The sequence below is a fragment of the Diuraphis noxia genome, unplaced genomic scaffold (assembly GCF_037042655.1).
Source record: "Diuraphis noxia isolate RWA-SAM2 unplaced genomic scaffold, SU_Dnox_SAM2 contig0005, whole genome shotgun sequence".
Classification (NCBI taxonomy): domain Eukaryota; kingdom Metazoa; phylum Arthropoda; class Insecta; order Hemiptera; family Aphididae; genus Diuraphis; species Diuraphis noxia.
The window spans coordinates 44802786-44809746 of NW_028301715.1; the positions used below are offsets into that span (position 1 = coordinate 44802786).

At 28.5% G+C, this 6961-nt stretch overlaps 1 protein-coding gene across 4 annotated transcripts in view; it reads right to left on the reverse strand.

The window, feature by feature from the left end:
• Positions 1-6555, reverse strand: part of LOC107174181 (glutamate receptor ionotropic, NMDA 1-like) — a 166112-nt gene extending 159557 nt beyond the window's left edge. For 2 of the 4 annotated variants that reach the window (XM_089228229.1, XM_089228226.1), the window contains exon 1: positions 6395-6555. The gene's annotated coding sequence lies outside the window, so the exon portion shown is untranslated. The remainder of the gene's footprint in view (positions 1-6394) is intronic. The other 2 variants (XM_089228228.1, XM_089228227.1) reach the window with 2 other exon arrangements.
• Positions 6556-6961: the final 406 nt, after the last annotated feature.

Below are 6961 nucleotides of genomic sequence, written 5' to 3' on the forward strand. Positions count from 1 at the left end.
AATACCTAGTAAATCCTAAATGACTAATAATGTGGGAAAAAAGTTATAACCCTAAATAAATTAAGAATTGTTGATGTATTAAATCTCTATCGGAATTCATGAAATCTTCTCAAAAAACATTAAATATAAACATATAAATTTTACAAATAACCTTTAAATGCCTATAATTTATTTTTATTTTTATTTAAAACATTTGATAACATTAATTTTGATGTTTGATACATATCACAAATATGTGACGGTAATGGAATAAAAAAAGTTTGTACGCATCGCGGGCACACTACAACAAAAACATTTAAAAAAAACACGTTGATATTGAATAGATATGGGAAATGAGATACAGAAAAATGATGAAGTTTTGTGTTAAAAATGAATAACTTATGTTTTCATAAAACATGGGCTCTACCAACATTCGTAAATATATCACATGATTTAATACTGTCATAAATTATAATAAATTATCTGTCAGCAACAAATTTTGGGATACAAAATGAATATTTAAAAGCATACCCAACACTGCAAATTACAATTATTCAAAAATTCAATTTCAGTACCTAAACACTATAACCATCCAAATACGTCATTGTAACTAATCTGATTTAAACTCTTGTTTGATTATCTCCGTGCTAATCTAAATATAAATTTTTTAATAACCAAACATAAAGTTGAAAAAATACATAACACCTATTTATTAATGATTCAGTTGAACTGTGAAAATGTTTAACGTAGTATGTATGTGTTACATTATTAATCTATATAAATCGTAGTACCGATAAATTATTATACATTATACAATTGCATTTTATTTAGCCACGGTCTCACTTTAATATCTAATAATATTATGAAGTACGATGTCTGATTTCAACCAAATAATAAGCTACGGAGACCTTATAATAGAACAATCTTATTGTGGCTTGGTAAAATAGTAAAGCACTGTCGTACATTCAATCTGCGGAAACGCACTGAGCGTACGTACCAGCCGCAGTATGCTAGCTCCCGGATGGGTGATCATCCGGGATTTATCCTTGCCATATATACACAAAAACGTGTTATAACCCTACCAACTCAAAAACCTACAAAAAAATAACCCCCACCGTACCACCTCACACCCAATGGCCTGTGTTGCCTCCCTAGAAAAAAAAACAATATTATTGTTCGTAAACGAATACATTTTTTGTTTTCATTCGGAATGTGAATTTTTTTTTTAAATACCTGATTAAAAATATCTAGTAATTTTTATTGTGCTTGAAAAATATTAATATATTATTCCATAATGCATACTCTGCAATTGTTTTATATTAATATGTTGTTCAATGTGCGCGTAATATCGTTTTCTATCTGCTAATTCACCCTAATAATTTAAATGCAATGTGAGTAAATTAATAAAAAAAATCACTGTTTTCTAGTTTATTTATAAAACTGTAATACCTGCAGTGACGCACTGGACTGGTAAATAGGGTTCAGTTTTGCAATATAGTTGTACTGAATTCCGTTTGGTTGTACATATACTATTAAAGACTATAATACTACTATAATTAAATAATTGTAATACTCTATACTATCCTTTTTTTTTTTTAGGTTCATGAATATAATTGTTTCAATACAGCAAGTATTTTTACAATGCTTATACAATGTTTTTACAATATTATAAAGTTAATTAATGAAGGTTTTCAAATAAGTTAACGAATACATTTTAGCTTGATTATAAGTCTGGATAATCTTGAGCTTCAATTGCTAATCCTAGTGTTGAAGTGAAGGGCACCTTCTATTGTTTTTAATTTCGAATTAATTTTTTTAATTGTTCATTGATCCATGTGGTTATGTTTGGTATTCTAGTTTCGTTGTGGAGTTGTGTGTTTCGCATGTATCATGGCCCACGGGGCTTTAAGAGCTATTCTGAGAAATTTGTTTTGTATCGCTTGTAATTTTTGTTTGGGATGCGGCTGCCCATATTAGGCAAGCATATGTAATTAATGGTCTTATTATTTATGTGTATATTAGAAATGAGCATTTAATCTGAAGTGTTGAACTGTAATGTCTTAGGGTATATAAGATTTTCAATCGTGTATAGGCTTAATTTAATTTTTTATTTATATGCATTTTCCATGTTAATTTTTCATCAAGATAAACTCCAAGATACCTATTTAATTTATTGATCTTTATTATTCCATAATATAGGTTGATTTTTAATTGAGTGAGATTTGTACATCTCTTTAGGGTAAATATTTTCGCTTTGCTCTTAATTGAGTTAAGAGCGAGTTTCCATTATGTAAACCAGTCTGAAATTACCGTCTAAAGAAATTTGTAGATCTGTTATTGAGTTTTCAAGATTTTTATGTTATGTTATGATAATAGTATCATCTGCGTACATTGCTAATTGACATTTTTTACTATCTTTTTAACCATCTGGGATAGATTGAACGATGTGCTAAAAATCCATAATAATAAAATTACAATTAATCGTCTACTCTCGTTAGTATTTACTATATTCACTGAAATATATTAAAATATTTTACTATCAGAAAAGTATAAAAGGTATTGAGGAGAAAGTTTATATTAAATTTATTAAATAACGTCTCGAATTCCGCTTATTTTAGACTCTGGATGGCACAAGTCTAACGATGATATTATATTTTTTTTCGTCCAACACTTTCTCCAGAAAACTAAAGAAAGCCTATCCAATTTTCTGGCAACGTCTCTATATTATACATTGGGAATTTAATTCATTAACGGTCATATTTATAAGATTTTATTTTAAAAATTCTACAATTAATGTTTGCCTAAAAAATTACGAATTTCCACAAATGAATACCCAATAAAATGTAATAAAGCAGTGTTTTTTTTTATATAATATATAAGATTTGGATATTATATTATGTTGATTAATTTGAGCTTTATTTTTTTTTTCATTCAATAACTATATTGTTCAAATAATAAAACAAGTCATTATCTTAGAATGGTGTTATGGTGAGATGAGTAGAATGGTGCATATAGTAGGTAATAATTATTCATACTTTTTTATTTTTAAACTATGTCAAAGTTGGTATAATTTGGTTCTTATTTTAGTGTTTATTAAAATATTTGAAAAATGAAGTCTTACAGCTACCTAAAATGTTCTCATAATAAACGCTGAAACCGGATAGATAATGTATATTATTATTTTATCGTTATGTAATAGAAACAAAAAAATTAATTACTAAATTATTCTTTATGGTATTGTGAAATTGTGAAATTGTGAAATATAAAAGTAGCGAAAGGAAATAATAATATTTTTAGAATATAGTTTTAAGAATACCAAGATAAAAGAATAAACATTCATAAATAAAAGAACCATTCAAACCAATATATCACAAGGTTTCATTATAAATCTAAATTTACCACGAAATAGCAACATTTATTAATTATTTCTAAGTAAAAGCAGCTTAATTAATAAATGTTTTTAATTATTAGACATACAAAATCCATTTACCACATGTCCAATATTTCTTTTCCAACGGACCAAATGTGTTTGTTTAATGACCCGAATACGGTCAGAAAACTTCGCTTAAGAGTAATTTTGCTACTGGCAAAGTACAAGAGTTTCCAAGTGTTGTAATTAATTTGAAGCTGATTAAACTTTTGGGTTTCTCCTACGTTTAAGTATGCTACTTATTATTTGTATTTTTTACTACATGAATTTTAATGATATCCAAAAAATAATTAATATTTTTAATAGTACCTATTATAATGTATATGGTTTCACGCTTTAATTTTGTTTTCGTTTTTTTTTTTTTATAGAACTGTGAAATTGATAATTTTAACCCCTCTTCCCCACCCACGATCATAGTAGGAGCACAATACAGGGATCATAGTACGATCATAGTAGTTACTAGTTATATCTAATTAACTACCCAAAATTTTATTTCGAAGTTAGTATACTACTTTATCTATCATAAATAGTGTCATCAGACGAAAAAAAAATCATATTTTATTTCTAATCCAAAACATTATTGAGTTTTGTATAATATTAAGATGTAGAGTCATCTATATATTTAATTTAAATTTAAATAAAAAAGTTTAAATTAATTAATAAATATAAAAACCAAATTGATTATATTCGTCAAAAATATTAATGAAAATATAAAATAGGGTAACTTTTATATCCTTAGTTGGTAGGTAACTATTTATGAAATCTAATACAAAACACTATGTAGCTTATTATTCTTATAATATGTATAATTACTGTACACAAAAAATTACTAAAAATATAATTTATTATATTATCACTTATGTATCACTTTGTTAATTATAAATTGATTATATTGTATTTCAAAATCGTATTAATTATAATAGAACCTGGATGAATTTAGAGATATTGGTTGAAAAAAAATTGAAAATCTTATTTTTTAAGATTTAAACAAACAATAAATGTTATACATTTCATGGATAATTTATGATTTCATTAAACTATTTACAGAATATGAAATATGTACATAAAAAAATAAAAATATATATGTTGTTTTACTTTTATAGGTAATCGTATACTTCAATATATTTATTGTAAGTTACTTATTTCAGTAAATAATATTTGGGCGCTTGTAAATTGCGCCCACATTAAGTAGGTAGTAAAAATACTATAGTAAATTGCGCCCGGGATTTTTCGGGGTCTAAAACGGGTATAGTAAATTGCGCCCATAGTATATACTATCTTGAATTCATCGTTATTATTATGTGTATTTTAAAAATACTGTTGTTCATTTATTGGTGGATAAGCCGAACGTTAGGTTAGGTTAGGGCTGAATATGACATATTGTGAAGATGATGTCTTATTACTATATGCAGATAACTTATAACTGTATTTTTATTATTAACATTTTTAACCTAACACAAAATATTTAAACAACTATAATTAATACCATAATATTTTTTTTAAATTAATTTTTCTATTTTTATTAATTCCTATTTTTTTTTTTTTTTTTTTTTATTCATTTCAAAGTAAGCCAAAAAAAACATTTTTAAAGGACAGTGATAGTCGCCTCCTCGTGGTGTCCTCTGGGTAATGCTAAATTACTATCATAAAAATAATACTTCTATTGGGCGCAATTAACTATACAGAAATTTGTACCTGAAAGATACCGGGCGCTATTTACAACTATTTCCTTTCGTTGGACGCAATTTACGTTTGCCCTAATATTTTGGTAAAATATTTTGTTCTTCTTTAAAAATAAATACATTATTCGGTCTCATTTTGAAATTACATTCTATTGAATTTAATTCAAATAAAATGTTTCCAAGTTTATTTAATTATATCATCAAACTAATGTTTCTCAACAAAAATAACCATGTAGTTCAGACGATTTTAAATTGTCTATATAGATATTTGATATCATGTTCATAATAAAGTTGGTCTTATGATTCCTTTACCCGCTAAAACAATAATAATACTAATTCTAAGAAGTGTGATGCAGTTCCTCCAACTCTAAGTATATATTCCAAAAAGTCGCGAATAATGAAATTTAATTTCAAAACGACGCTCTACCATGATATATGTCAAAATCCAATGAAAGGTAGTTTTTTTTATTAATTTTCTCGGTTTTCAATCAAAACGCTTTGATATAACTTTTTAGCGTAATGGATATTATGTACAACTCAAGACAATTCGTAAACTTTTGTTTACATAGAACAACAGCCTTAAATAAACTACTGTAATATAACTTACTTATAGTTTAAAAAAAGTAATTCTTAATTTCGCATCAAATTCGTAAAATAATTTTCAGCTTTGACACGATGAATAAATATATATGCATACAATGATTTATTTAATCTACGTAAAACGATTCGTTTATAATATTTTAATCTATTTTTTTATAATATTGCATGTTACCGTGTGTGTCTAACTATTACCATAAAATATTAATACCTAACCAATAACCATATTAATACATACCTACATGTTAAAAATAAATATATTCGATCGAGGTGAAATAGAATTTAATTTAAAAGGTTCAACTAATAAATTACTTGCAAAAAAAAAAATGTGAACATTATTTTTTTTACAGACTAAGTACGTTTTACACAAGTGAATTGATGAATTTATTCATAATATTGCTAATTTGAGTATTATAATTTTTTGGAACACTAAATAAATATTAACGATAGAAAAAAATTGTAGTTACACGCCTATCTATATTATCCGTGTTATTATTTTAGTTGGAACACATTATTATTAATATTAAACGTATAGGTACAAAGTTTTGAAACACCCGGCGTCAAAAATATCGCCTTCGAGCACGTGTTTAAAATGTCGTATTCGTGTATTCTATTGTCGTTAAAAAATTATGCGACGATGGCACGTGTCTCGAAAAGTGTGGAAAATAATGCGATACGGTTAATGTGGGTAAAAAATAATACGTACTTGGCGGTGGCACTCGTGCTGCAGCGTAGACGAAAAACAGCTCGCTTCCGATGGGTAGACGATCGTGACCGGTCCGGCGGCGGCGGATGAACACGCGGCCAGATCACACGGTAGCCAGGCGGCACATGAATCGGCCGAAAAAGCAGGAGACGGCGGTGACGTATGAACGCGTCCCCCGGTGGCGGCGGCGACGGTTACTTTGGGTCATGACGACCAGAGGGCGTCCAAGGTGGGGAGGAGGATCGATCCTGAATCTGACAAGAGGTTTTCCAGGAGTAAAACCGTTTGCCGCCCTGTCGTCGCACCCCCCCCCTCCCTCAACTCTGCCCCTTGCCGAAGTCACTATACTACTACACCGGTGCACTTCGTGTAATTGTCCAGTCGGTGTGCGCGTGTGTGTGTGGGTGTGTGGATGCAATATTATAGGTGTGCGAATGTGTGTGGCGGCGGCGGCGGCAGTGGCGTAAGACTATAGTGCATTATTTGCCGAGACAATATGGTGTAGGTATCCGTGACGTCAAAATCTAACCCCAGAGAGGAAAAATAATGATAATGTTTCGAATAAAT